This window comes from Stegostoma tigrinum, chromosome 3, assembly GCF_030684315.1.
Source record: "Stegostoma tigrinum isolate sSteTig4 chromosome 3, sSteTig4.hap1, whole genome shotgun sequence".
Taxonomy (NCBI): domain Eukaryota; kingdom Metazoa; phylum Chordata; class Chondrichthyes; order Orectolobiformes; family Stegostomatidae; genus Stegostoma; species Stegostoma tigrinum.
The window spans coordinates 109232675-109250722 of NC_081356.1; the positions used below are offsets into that span (position 1 = coordinate 109232675).

The 18048-nt window shown below is 45.1% G+C and overlaps 1 protein-coding gene across 1 annotated transcript in view; it reads left to right on the top strand.

The window, feature by feature from the left end:
• Positions 1–18048, top strand: part of thbs4a (thrombospondin 4a) — a 135116-nt gene that overhangs the window by 43656 nt on the left and 73412 nt on the right. The gene's annotated exons all lie outside the window — the stretch shown is intronic.

Below are 18048 nucleotides of genomic sequence, written 5' to 3' on the forward strand. Positions count from 1 at the left end.
CAATTCACACACAAAGCCTTTATCACATGTGAAATTGTACAAAAATTGCAAGACATAAAATTCAATTAATGAGATGCAATTTCCCCATTTCAGAAGCTAGACACAGTGATTGGTGCAGATAATCTTAATATAACCCCTCCCAGGTGTACACGTTCAGCCCACCCTAAACTACAGCCTCCTCAGCCCTTTATTGCAGCATTGCTCATCACATCATTGCATTAAACAAAACTTAAAAACAACAATCTCACTGAGTGAAATAATGGGTCTACAATGACCTTCTATCAAATTGAAGGAATGCTGTCCTCCCATCTCTTGCTACATTCCTTTGACAGATGTGGCCTTGCAGATTTGGTTTCAACTTACAGTTCTTTCATTGTGCTGTCTTCTCACAGTAAAATGTTGTGCTTTGGAAAATTAGTTTAAGCTGTAAAAATGTATAACCTAATAGGTGATCTATACAGTTTGCTAATTGACTAGGCAATAAGGTAATGTTTGCACATATCCACAAACATTACTTCACATGCGGAGGATGTCAGTTTGTTGCATCACTTGACTTGTGCTGGCATCTCATTTTGTGACGTTGTTGCACATCTCCACCACCCCCTCGAAACCTGTCAGGATAAATAGGGATGGCAAGTCTCTTCGCAGTCTAGCTCACACTCCTTAAAGAAAGAAACCAAAGAACTGCAGATGCTAGAAATCGGGGGAAAAAAAATGGAAGTTGCTGGAAAAACTCAGCAGGTCAGACAGTATCTGTGGAGACAAAGCAGTGTTAATGTTTTGGGTCCAGGAACCTTTCTTCAGAATGGATAGTAGTGAGGAAAGGGTGGAGGAGGGGAGGGGCAAAGAGTAAACAAGAGGTGAAGATAGTCCAGAGAGACAGAACAGCAGTTAGGAAGACAAAGGGTAAATCGTAGAATCCCTGCAGTGTGGAAACAGGCCCTTTGGCCCAACAAGTCCACGCTAAACTTCAGAGCATCCCACCCAGATCCATCCCCCTGAACACTATGAACAATTTAGCATGGCCAATCCACTTAACCTGCACATCTTTGGACTATGGGAGGAAACCAGGGCATGCAGAGGAAACCCATGCAGACTCGGGGAGAATGTGCAAATTCCACACAGACAGTCACCGAGGGTAGAATTGAACCCAGGGCCCCGGTGCTGTGAGGACGCAGTGCTAACCACTGTGCCACCATGCTGCCCAAAGATTTACTTGAATGATGGGGGCTATTAGTAGCTGACAATGTGATGACAAGGGTTGGGGTACGGAGATGGGAGAAGATGAGCAGACCCTAAAATTATTCTTGAAGTTTTTTTGGGATAGTTGCATGTTGTTTCCCCTTCCCAAGATGTCTTGATTTAGCTCCCCTACATTTTCCCTTGTTACTTGATTGCAGGGTTCCCAAGTGGAAAATGAGGTGCTGTTCTTCCAGCTTGCGTTGAACTTAGAGATTCTAGCCAGGGAACACAGTGGTGTGTTGAAATGGCAGGCAACTGGAATTTCAGGATCATTTTTGCAAACCAAATGTAAGCATTCTGCCAAGCAGTCACCCAGTCTACACTTTATCTCCCCAGTGTAGAGGAGACCATATTGTGAGCAGTGAACACAGTACATTAGATTGAGTGAAGTGCAGAATTTTTTTAAGTCACTCACAGGATATGGGTGTTGCTGGCCAGGCAGCATTTACTGCCCATCCCTGATTGTTGAGAGGGTGGTTCAGAGTCAGCTACATTGCTGTGGGTGTGGGGTCAGATGTAGGCTAGATCAGGTAAGGATGCTAGTTTCCTTCCTTAAAAGGCATTGGTGAACCAGATGGGTTTTTCCACTTGGCAGGATTCAAACCTGGGTCCGTAGGATTTTATCTGGGTGGAAATTGCAGATAATGATCCTCTGGATGTGGATGATGGAGGGATGTAGGCGAGGACAAGGGGTAACCTATCGCTGTTGAGGTAGGGCAAAGTACGGGAAGTGCGTCAGAAGAGGCTGAAGGGCCCGTCAGCGGTGGTGCCAGAACAGTTGTGACAGAACTGGAGGAACTAGAAGAATGAAATAGAGTCTTTATAGGAAACTGAGAGTCAGTGGGTTTGTAGTAGATATTGGTGGCCAGCCTGTCCCCAGAAATGGAAGCAGACATTTCAAGGAAGTGAAGGAAGGAGTCAGATGCAGACCAAGTGAAGGTGAGAACGGGGTGGAAATTGGAAGCAAAATTGACAGATTTTTCCAATTCCGGACGAGGGAGAGTAGCAGCACCGATGATGTCACCAAAACACCAAAGAAAGAGCTGTGGATGTGGGCTGGAGTCGGACAGGAACAAGCAATGTTCCACCTACCCCATGAAAAGACAGGCATAACTGGGGCCCCATGAAGGTACCTATGGCCATACCTTCGACCTTTCTCATTGGCAGTGTTTGCTGACACCGACACCTGCAGGTGGGAACACACAATTTCAAACACCCAGCCTTTACATGTAATGTCAAGCCTAAATGTATTACTGTGCATGCACAGGGAAGTGAGTGTACGTTTTAGCTGGCATTCAGTGTTGGGCTGAGGGTGAGGGTGGGGAAGACGAGTGAGAAGGAAAGAGGTTTCAGAAGCAAAGGGGATGTGACAAGGGGAGCCCAGAGGCTGGGAGGGCCTCTCCCCTCACCTCTCCCTTCCATACTTATACCAGCTCTCTACCTGCACCCATCCCCTTTCCTCATCCCAGGTCTTCCCAATGTCTCTCTGCTTTTTATGCATATGTCAGGAGGAAGGGAAGGAGTAGGCCCACTCAAGGACAAAAGAGGGAAATTATACGTAGAGCCACAGGAAATGGGGGAGATCCTTAATGAGTATTTTGTATCAGTTTTCTCCAAAGAGAAGGGCATGACTAACGTTCAGATCAGGAATGAGTGTGTGAATACTCTAAAGAATGTCAACATATTGAGAGAGGAAGTTTTGGGATTTTGGAAGTTTTGCATTAAGATAGACAAGTCCCCAGGACCAGATGGGATCTACCCCAGGTTACTCAGAGAGGCAAGGAAGGAAATAGCTGGGGCATTAGCAGATATCTTCACATCCTCATTGACCACAGGTGAAGTTCCAGAGGACTGGAGATTAGCAAATGTTGTTCCCTTGTTTAAGAAAGGACACAGGGATAATCAAGGAAACTACAGGCCAGTGATCTTGACGCCTGTGGTGAGGAAGCTCTTGGAGAAGATACTGAGGGACAAGATATATACGCATTTGGAGGAAAATGGACTAGTTAGTGACAGGCAGCATTGTTTTGCCTGGAGAAGATCATGTCTCACCAACCAGACTGAATTTTTTGAAGATGTAATGAGGATAATTAATGAGGGAAGGGCTGTAGATGTAGTTTATATTGACTTTATTGAGGCATTTTATAAAGCCCCACATGGCAGGTTGGTACAAAATCTAAAATCACAAGTGATTCAGGATGGCCTGGCTAGATGGATAGAAAACTGACTTGGACATGGAGGACAGAGGGTAGTGGTGGAAGGATATCTTTCAAAATGGAGAACGTTAACTAGAGTTGTTCCACAGGGGTCAGTCTTATGTCCTTTGTTGCTTGTAGAATATATAAATAATCTGGAGGAAAATGTGGGTGGTCCGATAAGCAGGTTTGCTGATGACACGAAGATTGGTGGAGTTGCTGATGGTGCCAACAATTGTGAAACTATACAACAGGACATAGACAGATGGGGACTTGGGCACAGAAATGGCAGATGGAGTTTAATCCAGACAAATGTGAGATTATGCATTTTGGAGGATCAAATTTAGGTGTGAATTATATTGTAAATAGCAGAACCCTTAGGAACGCTAGCATTCAGACTGATCTGGACATGCAGGTCCACAGTTCCCTGACAGTGGCAACACAGGGGACTAAGGTGATTAATAAGGCATATGGCATGCTTGCCTTCATCAACCAGAGCATGGTGTGTAAGAGTTTGCAAAACATGTTGCAGCTGTATAAATCCCTTGTTCGGCCGCATTTGGAGTATTATGTGCAGTTTTGGTCACCACACTACCAGAATGATGTGGAGGGAGTACAGAGAAGGTACACCAGGATGTGGCCCGGTTTCCAGGGCATTGACAATGAAGAAAGGTTAAAAGGATTGGGATTGTTTTCACTGGAAAGACGGCAGCTGAGAGGAGACCTGATAGAGGGTCTACAAAATTATGAGAGGCCTAGACAGGATAGATAGTCAGAGGTTTTTCCCCAGGGTTGAAGTTTCAATTACAAGGGGGCACAGGTTCAAGGTCAGAGGGGGAAAGTTGAAGGGAGATGTGCGAGGGAAGTTTTTCACGCAGAGAATGGTAGCAGCCTGGAAAGCACTACCAGAAGAGATGGTGGAAGCGGGCACGTTGAAGACATTTAAGAGGCACCTAGATGGGTGCATGAATAAGGTGGGAATAGAGAGATATTGATTGAAGAATGGCAGGTTTTTTTAAGATTAATTAGGGCATGATGGACAGCACAGGCTTGGAGGGCTGAAGGGCCTGTTCCTGTGCTGTTCTTTTTTATTTGTTCATTTGTTCAAAACTCACCAGGCCTCATGGAGAGATAGCCTTCATGATAAACAAATGAAAATGAGCCTGAGCTGATTTCTGATAAATTTCAGGCCCATGTGACAGTACTTGAAGAAAAACAAGAGTTCACCCAAGAACCTGGCCAATATTTATCCCTAAACCAGTATCACAAAGATGATTCTATGATACGATGTGCTTCTATGGTGAATATGCAAGTTCTTTTAATCATACAGAAGAAAAACAGCATGAAGAATGATAAGAACATAAGAAATAGGAGCAGATGTAGGCAAGTCAGCCCCTCGAGCCTGCTCCAACATTTGATATGATCATGGCTGATCTCATCTTGGCCTCAGCCCCAATTTCCTACATACTCCCTATTATCCTTTACCCCATTACCAAATAAAAATTTGACTCTTTCCTCCTTAAATTTACTCAAGTCCCAGTATCCACCATGCTCTGGTATCATGAATTCCATAGATTCACAACCCTTTGAGAGAAGTCATTTCTCCTCATCTCTATCTTAAATCTGCTAAGATTATAGTCTTGTCCTAAAACCATGATCTCTAATTCTAGGTTGCCCCACAATAGGAAAATCCTTTCTACATCTACTTTGTCAATCCCCTTTAGTATCTTATTTACCTTAATTAGATCTCTTCCCATCCTTCTAAATTCTAATGAGTATAGGTCTAAACTATCTGTCAATCTGTTTTTGTTAGATTAGCCTTTCATGTCTGGAATTATTCTGATGAACTCATAATATCCTAATGATGAAATAATAAGACAATGTTTTCAATGTGACTTATTAAATACGTTGTAAACACTGTTAATAATTTATAAAACTTTTCATTGTAATGGCAGTTCCTTGGAACTACACTGGCATTTGAGGGAAGAATTCGCAGTGAAACTGTGATAATAACGATGACATATTTACAGGAAGTTCCTTTTGTTATTTATTGTAGTTGCTAGTTCAATTATTTTTCAACTCACTTCGTTAAAGTAACAGTAAAAGAATTCACAAAAACATGATGCTTCTTACTAATTTCTCCCAGGACTACTTCATCCCATAAGTTAATCACAGAAAACAATGGGGTATATTGTCCAGAAAAATCAGCTGAAGTATGAAAAATGACAGGCACAAGCTTTTGGGTAAATACTTCAGCATGCCATATTTAATGTACTGAGTTTGAGTTTGGTTTATTGTTGTCAATTGCATGTGGGAATAGCAAAAAGTGTTGTTTTACTTGCTATTCATACAAAGCACATTAGGATAGCAGAATAGAGTGCAGATTACAATGTTACAGGTGCAGAGAAGATGCATGGAGAGACATCAAAATTAACATTTGGTATATCCATTCAAAAGTCTGATAACAGCAGGGAAGAAGCTGTTCTTGAATCAGTTCATATATGTATTCAAACTTTTATATCGCTTGCCAGATGGAAGAGGATGAAATCGGGTACAACCAGAGTAGGAGGGATCTTTGATTGTGCTGGTTGCTTACCCAAGGCAGTGGGAAGGAGAGACAGAGTTAAAAGACTGGACTGTGTTCACAACTCCTGTAATTTCTTGCAGGTCTCAAAGTTTGGAGATGAGTTTGTTTGAAATCATGGTGTTGAAGGTGGAGCTGTAGTCAATGAGTAGGTATCCTTGTTACCCAGATGATCCAGGAGTGAGTGTTGGGAGAGGGACCTGGCATCTGCCATGGACCTGTTGCATTGGTAGGTGAATTGCAAAGGGTTAAGACAATTTAGTAGGCACCAGTTGAAGTGTTAAGGATAATGTAGAATTTCAAAAAGAAGTAGATAGAATGGCAGGATGGGTGAACAAGTGCTAAATTAAACGTAAGTTAGAGGAGTGTGAAAGTAATTCAGTTTGGCAGGAAGAATGCAGGGAGGTGATACAAAATGACAGGTCCAGTTCTAAAAGCAGTAAAGGAGAAAAGGGAATACAAGGTGTAGAACTGGATGAACACAGCAGACCAAGCAGCATCTTAGGGCCACAGAAGCTGACGTTTCAAGCTTAGATCCTTTATCAGAAGGGTCTAGGCCCGAAATGTCAGCCTTCCTGCTCCTATGATGTTGCTTGGCCTGCTGTGTTCATCCAGCTCTACACCTTGTTATTTCTGATTCTCCAGCATCTGCAGTTCCTACTATCTCTAAGGAAAAAAAAAACCTGAATGTATATGTGCACAAGTCCTTAAAGGTGGCAATCAGATTAAGATGCTACTATTATGGTATTAATGGCATCTTTCTGTCTTGGCTCTGTGCCAGTGTTGTATGCCACTTCTGGGTTGAGCATCATCTGCTGTAGCTGTAGCTGTTAATTCATGAGAGTCATTTCCTTCGTTAGCTGGCACTGAAGAACAGTACTGAACTGAGGTTGACTGATACCTTTTCCTTTCAGCAGGCTCTCTTCACTATCTGCTCAGTTCTTTCATCCTCTGCTGTTTTTCACACTGTCCACTTACCACCCTACCAACCTCCACAACCAAGATCTTCATTTCCTTCACCTCCAGTGGGATGCCATGACCGGAGATATATTTCCCTCCCCTTTCTTATCAGATTTCCACAGGGACTATTCCCTCTGCTATACTTGGGTACACTCCTCCTGCATTCCCAACATCTCCTCATACCCCAGGGCACCTTCCCATTCAATCTCAAAAGAGGGTAATACCTGCTGATTTACCTCCTCCTTCCTCCCTACCAAGGACCCAGACACACCTCCCAGGTGAAGCAGTGATTTATACCCTACTTCACTCCATCTAGTTTACTGTATTCGCTGCTCTCAATGTGGTCTCCTCTACACTGTGGAGACAAAATACATTCTCAGTGACAACTTTGCAGAGCACCTATATTCTTTTTGTAAAAAAGACCCTGAGCTTCCAGTTGCCTGCCACATCAACACACCATCGTGTTTCCTGACCAACATCTCTGCCTCAGGCCTGCTGCAATGTTCCACTAAGCCTCAGTGCAATCTCAAAGAACAACTCCTCAATTTCCACTTGGGAACCCTGCAGCTTCTAGGACTCAACATCAAGTAAAATAACTTTAGAGCCTGACTCCATCCTTCCATGTTTTTTTACCCACCCCTGCTCCTCGTCCTATGATGACACGGATTATTTTCAGTATGGCTTGCCCTTTCTCTCCTACTCTCAGCTCTACTATCACTTATTCAGCCACCCTTCTATCTACACTTACTATCAATGAGCCACCTTTCCCCTGTCTCTCTCTATCTCTTTCCACAAATGAAGGAAATAAGACAATAAAATGAAATCTTTGTCACCCTGACTGATACATTCCCAGTCATGGTTGAAAGAAATCAGAACAACAAAATTTCAAACAATGTGAAAAGTAAGAACATTGAAAATCCATGGGAAAGTGAGCACGGAAAGGGCTTGGGCTGATGGAATTTGTTGTCTTTTTTCAGGAACCCGGTACGTGAATTCTGTGTTAAATCAGAAAATTGCTGAGCTGGGAAGTAGAAGTCAGAAGTTATGGAAATACAGTCAAAAAAAGCTGAGCTAAAACAGAAGCTTGTTACCCTAGAGGCTGTTGGTCAGGAATGGACAGTTTTCTAGTTGGAAAACACTAAGTTAAACAGAAAGGTTAAATATCCAGAAGTTGCCAGTCCGGAAAAGGTAATTTACCTCTCAAGTAATTAAAGCCAATTTGAGACAGTGAACAGAAATGCTGAGAAGGCACGGGGAGAATTTTGAGAGTCAGAAATTATGATTCAGGATCTGGAAAATAAATGGAAAGACCTGCAGGCAGCACTTAATATTCTGCATTGAGAACAGCTTGAGCATCAAGTGCAGAATGCTGACTATTCTAAGTGACAAGTGGCTTAAAGTCACAGCTTTCCAGCCAGAGGGTTTCTCTGTGCTTTGGGACCCAGACAGGGATTATGGGATGACAGGTGTAACCCTGATTGAAGGTGAAGCCATCTCCTGCTCAGATCAGGGCAGGGAATAGGATTATAATCCTGAGCCCGATACCCGCTCTGCCATAGTCAGATAAATGTTCCCTGCATCCACCTACACCAGACAGGTACAAGACCAAAGTAAAGATAAAGATTTAATAAAAATCCAACAATGTAAATGAGGATACAGGCAGTCGACCAGTAATTGGGATATAAACCAGGTGTTTTGAGATGTGAGGCAAACAAATGCCAGAATTTGAAGCTACCTTATTTAAGGGTGTGGGTGAACTCTCAAGTCAGCCAGAAAAGGGCTAAGACCCATCTCCTGGTGTGTCAGAGGAGTCTGACATGCTTTTCTGATATGCCTTAGAGGGACGGGAACAGTAATTTACTGAAATCCACATCCCAGCCAGAAACAATTTCAACAACCTTATGACAAGCCCTAGTTAGAGGAACTAAGAAGAAATAAAACTAAGTTTGAACTGCAATGTAAGAGCATCTTGGTAAATGTAGTTTTGGAGTAATAAATTGGTTGAAGTGTCTGAATAGAATATTTCACAGGCAACAATCCTGATGAGTAAAAATCTTGGAAGAGCAAAATTCAAATGATCTGTGTAAGTTGATAACCTGTAAATAAAAGCAGGAACTATCTTGATCTTTTGATTTTGAGCTTTAGACAAACTATGAAGCTGATTTTGGGGATTGTATTGTTGGCTTGGCTTTGACAACGGAAGTATGAGTCAGCAGTTGCGGTCAATTTGTGCTGAAGATATACATAGAAACAAATTACACTTGCAGTTACATCAGAACTGACTGAACTTGCCATAGGGTGTCCTGTAAGAATAGGAGAACCCAGAGGAGAGATAATTATGTGAAAAATGGGTAAAGTATTATATGGAAATATCCATCATGAATTGGTACCAGTCATTCTGAATCTGTCAGATATTCGCTTTGCATCATGGTGTCTAAAACCTCTACTTGCCGTTTATTATGAATTGGTCAAGAGGTTGTCTAAGCAAAAGGGTTACACAATGGAAGGAAAAACAGGAAACACGGTAGTTTATTAGGAGATGCTGCAGGCGTGTCTGCAGTTAATGGCCTAGACATCAGTGTTATAAGTGAACAATTATATCAATTAACTTCTCAAGTCAAAGGTATACTATACATAGATAACACTAAGCTTAGGCAGGGACAGAACAAACAGTGCTGCATTTCATATTGTTGACACCTTAGAATCACATCCTGATGCAATTAACAATAAAGGAAGCCAGAAAGAGCATCCAACATCAAATAAATGCAACTTAGTGTAGTATATACAGCAATTGGATGTTGGATCAGTAACATAGAAAATGTAGGTCAGATTAAAAAGAGATAATTTCCCACCTGGGTTAATGTCAATTAAGGAAATTAGCTGATGGGGCAGGAACTTTAAGCAAAATCTCTATCTGTGAGTTTAAGGAGATTAACAAAAGTATAGAAGGGAATGGAAAAGGTCTTGTGTTAGGAATATCTGCCACATCTGAAGATGACAAACCATTAAATATTACAACAGTACAAAATATTGGAGTAATCCAAAACACCATTTGGATGACAATTGAGGAGGTTCTACCTGATGTGGTAGAAAAGTGGGGTTGGCGGGGCTTAGGGACAGGATTTGTAGGGATAGCACTTAAAGAATGCCACTGGACTGATAAAACTATTGTTTATCCCGATCCCAGTTTACACAAGCGGACAAGCCACATGTGGCTCTAACTCCAGCAGTAATGAAACAGTTAATCCTACTCCTGAAATTTCAAGTACCATTTGAGACGACATGGAATTGGATTTGGAGTTGAAGGAGAATACTGTTTCACAACATCTTTAAAAGAATATCATCATTGAAACCTGGGGGAACACAGCGGTCCAGGCAGCATCAGAGGAGCAGGGAAGTCGAAGTTTCAGGTTGGGATACTTTTTCAGAAGTGGGGAGGGGGAAGGGAGCTCCCAAATAAGTAGAGAGAGGAGAGGTGGGGTGGGGTGGTGAAAGGTGAGTGCAGGCAGGGAGTGGTGGGGTTTGGTCAGTGGGAAGGCTGGGGCAGATATGTGGGAGAGAAGATGGACAGGTTGTGACAGGTCAAGGAGGTGGGGATGAGAGGGAGGATTGGACATGGAATGAGGCCTGGTATGGGGACGTTTTAAAGCTTATGAATTCCGTGTATAGGCCATCCGGCTGTAGGGATCCCGAGGCGAAATATGAGGCGTTGCTCCTCCAGTTTGCGGGTGGTGTCATTGTGACACTGGAGGAGGCCCAGGATGGACATGTTCCAGGGAGTGAGAGGGGGAGTTAAAATAGTTGGCAACTGGAAGGTGTTGTCATTTGTTGTGTACAGAATGCAGATGCTCTACGAAATGGCCTCTGATTCTATGCTTGGTCTCACCGATGTAGAGGAGGCCACATCAGGAGCAGCGGATGCAGTAGACCATGTTGACAGATGTGCAGGGGAAACTCTGTTGATACAGAAGGTTTGTTTGGTGCGTTTGAATGGGGGTAAGAGGGGAGGTGGAAGGGCAGGGGTAGCACTTCCTGTGTTTGCAGGGAAAGGTGTTGGGGTTTGTGGGGCTAATGGGGAATGTGGAGCAGACGAGGGAATCACGAAGAGAGCATTCCCTACAAAAGGCATATAGGAGTGGGGAGGGAAATATCTCTTTGGTTGTAGTGTCGGATTGTTGGTGGCAGAAGTGGCAGAGAATGATACCTTGGATGTGGAGGTTGGTGGAGTGAGATGTGAGGAACAAGGGGATTCTGTCTTTATTTTTGTTGTGGGGAGGGGGTGTGAGGGCAGAAGTGCAGGAAACACAAGAGATGCAGTTGAGGACATTTTTCGATCACCGGAGGGGGCAAGTTACAGTTGTTGACATAGGAGGATATCCGGGATAAAAACCAAAAGAACTGCGGATGCTGTAAATCAGGAACAAAAACAAAGTTGCTGGAAAAGCTCAGCAGGTCTGGAAGCTTCTGTGAAGGAGAAAACAGAGCTAATGTTTTGGGTTCGAGGAAGGATCACTGGACCCAAAATGTTAACTCTGTTTTCTCCTTCACAGATGCTACCAGACCTGCCGATGATATCTGGGATGTTTGAAAGTGGAACATCCTATCTTGGGAGCAGATGTGATGGAGGCAGAGGAATTGGGAGTAGGGATGGCATTCTTGCAGGAAGGTGGGTAAGAGTAGGCGTAGTCCAGGTAACTATGGGAGTTGGTGGGCTTCAAATAGATATCTGTTTCGAGGCGGTCACCAGAGATGGAGACAGAGGGGCCCAGGAAGAAGAGGGGGCTATCAGAAATGGTCCAGGTGAACTTGAGGTTGGGTTGAAAGATGTTACTAAAGTTGATGATCTGTTTAAGTTCCTTGTGGGAGCACGAGGCAGTGCTGATACATACATCAATGTAGCAGAGGAGGAACTGGGTGATAGTAACAATGTAACAGCAGACGAGGGACTGTTCCACGTATCCTACAAAGAGGCAGGCATAGCTTGGGCCCATGTAGGTCCCCATGGCCACCCCCTTAGTCTGTAGGAAGTGGGAGGAGTTAAAGGAGAAATTGCTGAAGCTAAGCACGAGTTCAGTTAAGCAGATGAGGGTGTTGGTGGAGGGGGACAGGTTGGGACTGTGGGAGAGAAAGAAGCAGAGGGCTTTTAGGCCGTCCACATGTGGAATATGGGTATACAGGGATTGGATGCCCATGGTGAAGATGAGGTGTTGGGGGCCAGGGAATTGGAAATCTTGGAGGAGATCTTATCTCTGCTTACCTCGACTCTATTTTCTACCCCCCAGCCCAGGAAATCCCCACCTACGTCCAGGACATCACCCATGCCCTCCACCTCCTCCAAGCCATGGGCACCTGCATGGGCCCAAGCTGTGCTAGCCCCAACACCCCCGGCACATTTCCCTGCAACTGCCGGAGGTGCTACACCTGCTGCTACACCTCCCCCCTCACCCCCATTCAAGGCACAAAACAAACCTTCTGTATCTGTGGGTTCACCTGCATTTCTTCTACTTGGTCTGTTGCATCCGCTGCACCGATGTGGCCTCCTGTACATCAGTGAGACCAAGCATAGACTCAGAGACTGTTTCATAGAATATCTGCACTCTGTACGCAACAAACAACACCTTCCAGTTACATAAAACATAGAACATAGAACATAGAACATAGAAAAGTACAGCACAGTACAGGCCCTTCGGCCCACGATGTTGTGCCGTGGAATAATCTTAATCCAAAATTAAAATAACCTAACCTACATTCCCCTCAATTCACTGCTGTCCATATGCATGTCCAGCAGTCGCTTATATGTCACTAATTACTCCGCTTCCATGACTACCACTGGCAAAGTATTCCATGCGCTCACAACTCTCTGGGTGAAGAACCTCCCTCTGACGTCTCCTCTATACCTTCCTCCTAACACCTTAAAACTATAACCCCTCGTGGCAGTCAATCCTGCCCTGGGGAAATGTCTCTGGCTATCGAATCTATCCATGCCTCTCATTACCTTGTACACTCGATCAGGTCACCTCTCTTCCTCCTTCTCTCCAGAGAGAAAAGTCCAAGCTCAGTCAACCTCTCCTCGTAAGACAAGCCCTCCAGTCCAGGCAGCATCCTGGTAAACCTCCTTTGCACCCTCTCCAAAGCCTCCACGTCTTTCCTATAATAGGGCGACCAGAACTGGACACAATATTCCAATTGTGGTCTCACCAGGGTTTTGTAGAGCTGCAGCATAACCTCGAGGCTCTTAAACTCGATCCCCCTGTTAATGAAAGCCAAAACACCATATGCTTTCTAAACAACGTTATCCACTTGGGTGGCAACTTTGAGGGAGCTATGCACTTGAACACCAAGATCCCGCTGTTCCTCCCACTGCCGAGAATCCTGCCTTTAATCCTATATTCAGCATTTAATTTCAACCTTCCAAAATGCATCACTTCGCATTTATCCAGGTTGAACTCCATCTGCGATTTCTCAGCCCAGCTCTGCATTCTGTCAATGTCTCGCTGAAGCCTGCAATAGCCCTCGATACTATCAACGGCACCTCCAACCTTTGTGTCATCAGCAAACATGCTAACCCACTCCTCAACCTCCTCATCCAAGTCATTTATAAAAACTACAAAGAGCAGTGGCCCAAGAACAGAGCGCTGCGGGACACCTCTCAGCACTGACCTCCAGGCAGAATACTTACCATCTACAACCACTCTCTGCCTCCTGTCAGCCAACCAATTCTGAATCCAGACAGCCAAATCACCCTGTATCCCATACCTCCTGACTTTATGAATGAGCCTGCCAGGGGGACCTTATCAAATGCCTTGCTGAAGTCCATGTACACCACATCCACTGCTCGACCCTCATCAACCTGTCTCGTGACCTCCTCAAAGAACTCCATAAGATTTGTGAGGAATGACCTGCCCCTCACTAAGCCATGCTGACTCCCTTTAATCACACTATGCTTTTCCAAATAGTCATAAGTCCTATCCCTCAGACTTTTTTCCAAAACCTTGCTGACCACAGACTTAAGACTGACTGGTCTGTAATTTCCAGGGATTTCCCTATTCCCTTTCTTGAAAAGAGGAAGAACATTTGCCTCCCTCCAATCATCCGGTACGACTCCCATGGAGAGTGAGGAAGCAAAGATCTTCGCCAGTGGCTTAGCAACCTTCTTTCTCACTTCCCGGAGCAACCTAGGATAAATATGGTCTGGCCCTGGGGACTTATCAATCTTAATGTTTGCCAAAATTTCCAGCACATCAACTTCCTCAATCTTGATCTGTTCAAGCCTGTTTTCCTGCTCCTCAAAGTTCTCATTCACAACAAACCCTTTTGCAAACCCTTTTAACTCCCCCTCCCACTCTCTGGGTGACATATCCATCCTGGGTCTCCTCCAGTATCACAAACTAGAGGAGCAGCACCTCATTTTCTGACTCGGGACCCTACAGCCCAGTGGTCTAAACATGGAATTCACCAGATTTAAAATCTCCCCACCACCACCCTCATCCCATGTCCAACCCTCCCTCTCATTCCTGTCTCCTTCACCTGATACAACCTGTCCATCTTCTCTCCCACCTAACTACCCCTCCCACCTCACTAACCAATCCCCACCACTCCATACCTGCATTTACCTCTTACCATCCCACATATCTTCCTCAGCCTCACCCCTCCTCCCTCTATTTATTTCCAAGCTCCCTTCTCCCTCCCCATTTCTGAAGGAGGGTCCCAACCCAAAATGTCAGCCTTTCTGATTCTTCTGATGCTGCCTGGCCTGCTGTGTTCCTCCACCTCCACACTGTGTTATCACTGAGCTCCAGCATCGGCAGTTCTTAATATCTCTAATTAACATAAATCAACTTGTACCATCCCTGATTCAACATTTTGCATTCACCTTAAAATGTCATGTGCGTGGGAACAGTAGAATTGGTTAACATCAGGAGGGGAAAATATGTGAATTTAGACGTGACTGATTCACCTGGAGAAATGGTTATGAGTATTTGCAAAAATATGAGGTCCATATTGCCCTGCAAAAGGAACATTTGGAAGAACTAAAAGGGATTTTGAGAAAGGCACACAGGTTACATGTTAAGGTTTAGCATAATAGTTAGAGAATCTAGACAGATATTAAAAAGGCGCATTCTAAGGTTTTAGAGCACGTCTGTAGCTCAGTTTGTGGGTGTTGTGGTTGGTTGGCTTGCCGAGCTAATTCGTTGTTCTGCAGACATTTCGTAACCCAGCTGGGTAACATCATCAGTGGTGCAATGACGTCTGTAATTCGGGAAGTAATGTACACATGGCTGCATGGATTCATATTATTTTCACATCCTGTTGTCATTATTATTTTGTGTACTTGGATTTAGCGTGGTTTTAATACAATCATGCTTCACTTTTGGTGTCAGCAACAAATACAGCCGCTGAAAAGGAAATTAGTTCTGTTAAGAAATGATACTCGAAAAGCTGCAATGGTTGAAGTAAAATGTGTGCTGTTTACTATATTTTTTTGTGCATGTTTATTATTTATGATTCATTTACTGATCATTATTCTGTACTTCATTTATTGATTATTAGTTTGCGTACATCTGAGCTTATATGGTATATTTTAGATTACGCATGGTGTGATTGGGCAGGAGGGTGGGTGGGAGGAGGTGTATTCTAGGTAGCTGTGGGAGTCGGTGGGCTTGAAATGGACATCAGTTACAAGCTGGTTGCCTGAGATGGAGACTGAGAGGTCCAGGAAGGTGAGGGATGTGTTGGAGATGGCCCAGGATCCTCCCACCCACCCTCCTGCAAAAATTCCATCCCCTATTCCCAATTCCTCCACCTCCGCCGCATCTGCTCCCAGGATGAGGCATTCCACTCCCGCATATCCCAGATGTCCAAGTTCTTCAAGGACCGCAACTTTCCCCCCACAGTGATTGAGAATGCCCTTGACTGTGTCTCCCGCATTTCCCACAACACAACCCGCCCCCGCCACAACCGCCCAAAGAGGATCCCCCTCGTTCTCACACACCTCCCCACCAACCTCCGGATACAATGCATCATCCTCCGACACTTCCGCCGTCTACAATCTGGCCCCACCACCCAAGACATTTTTCCATCCCCACCCTTGTCTGCTTTCCAGAGAGACCACTCTCTCCGTGACTCCCTTGTTCGCTCCACACTATCCTCCAACCCCACCACACCCGGCACCTTCCCCTGCAACTGCAGGAAGTGCTACACTTGCCCCCACACCTCCTCCCTCACCCCCATCCCAGGCCCAAGATGACTTTCCATATTAAGCAGAGGTTCACCTGCACATCTACCAATGTGGTATACTGTATCCATTGTACCTGGTGTGGCTTCCACTACATTGGGGAAACCAAGCGGAGGCTTGGGGACTGCTTTGCAGAACACCTCCGCTCGGTTCGCAATAAGCAACTGCACCTCCCAGTCGCAAACCATTTCCACTCCCCCTCCCATTCTTTAGATGACATGTCCACCATGGGCCTCCTGCAGTGCCACAATGATGCCACCCGAAGGTTGCAGGAACAGCAACTCATATTCCGCCTGGGAACCCTGCAGCCTAATGGTATCAATGTGGACTTCACCAGTTTCAAAATCTCCCCTTCCCCCACCGCATCCCAAAACCAGCCCAGTTCGTCCCCTCCCCCCCACTGCACCACACAACCAGCCCAGTTCGTCCCCTCCCCCCACTGCATCACACAACCAGCCCAGCCTGTCTCTGCCTCCCTAACCTGTTCTTCCTCTCACCCATCCCTTCCCCCCACCCCAAGCCGCATCTCCATCTCCTACCTACTAACCTCATCCCACCTCCTTGACCTGTCTGTCTTCCCTGGACTGACCTATCCCCTCCCTACCTCCCCACCTATACTCTCTCCACCTATCTTCTTTTCTCTCCATCTTCGGTCCGCCTCCCCCTCTCTCCCTATTTATTCCAGAACCCTCTCCCCATCCCCCTCTCTGATGAAGGGTCTAGGCCCGAAACGTCAGCTTTTGTGCTCCTGAGATGCTGCTTGGCCTGCTGTGTTCATCCAGCTTCACACTTTGTTATCTTGGAATTCTCCAGCATCTGCAGTTCCCATTATCCCCAAGAAACAAAGCAATTACTTTTGATATGAAGGCCTGCTGCAAACTCGCAGGAACTTGGGTGAAAGACTCTAAAGAAATCACCAACATATCACCTCCTAGACCAAAGGATAAAAATCTGTATCAAGATTATCTCCACAACTCCCCTTTAGCAGAACTCTGGACAACAAGTTTGCATAAGTATCCAAAACTGGACACTTCCAGATCACCGTTGGTTAAAATCCTGTCCAGATTCCACCTTTAATCGGGTCATAACTAAGTTGGGTTGTGAGGCTTAACTTACTGAAGAGTCTTATTTTAGTTCTTACATGCAATAAAGTTTAAATCGTTGTTTCAGTTGTTGGTCTGTGAGATTTCTTGTTAAGCAGCCAAATTAAAGGAAACTTGGTATCAGAGATAATGGGAACTGCAGATGCTGGAGATTCCAAGATAATAAAATGTGAGGCTGGATGAACACAGCAGGCCAAGCAGCATCTCAGGAGCACAAAAGCTGACGTTTCGGGCCTAGACCCTTCATCAGAGAGGGGGATGGGGACAGGGTTCTGGAATAAATAGGGAGAGACGGGGAGGCGGACCGAAGATGGAGAGAAAAGAAGATAGGTGGAGAGAGTGTAGGTGGGGAGGTAGGGAGGGGATAGGTCAGTCCAGGGAAGACGGATAGGTCAAGGAGGTGGGATGAGGTTAGTAGGTAGCTGGGGTGCGGCTTGAGGTGGGACGAAGGGATGGGTGAGAGGAAGAACAGGTTAGGGAGGCAGAGACAGGTTGGACTGGTTTTGGGATGCAGTGGGTGGAGGGGAAGAGCTGGGCTGGTTGTGTGGAGCAGTGGGGGGAGGGGACGAACTGGGCTGGTATAGGGATGCAGTTGGGGAAGGGGAGATCTTGAAACTGGTGAAGTCCACATTGATACCATTAGGCTGCAGGGTTCCCAGGCGGAATATGAGTTGCTGTTCCTGCAATCTTCGGGTGACATCATTGTGGCACTGCAGGAGGCCCATGATG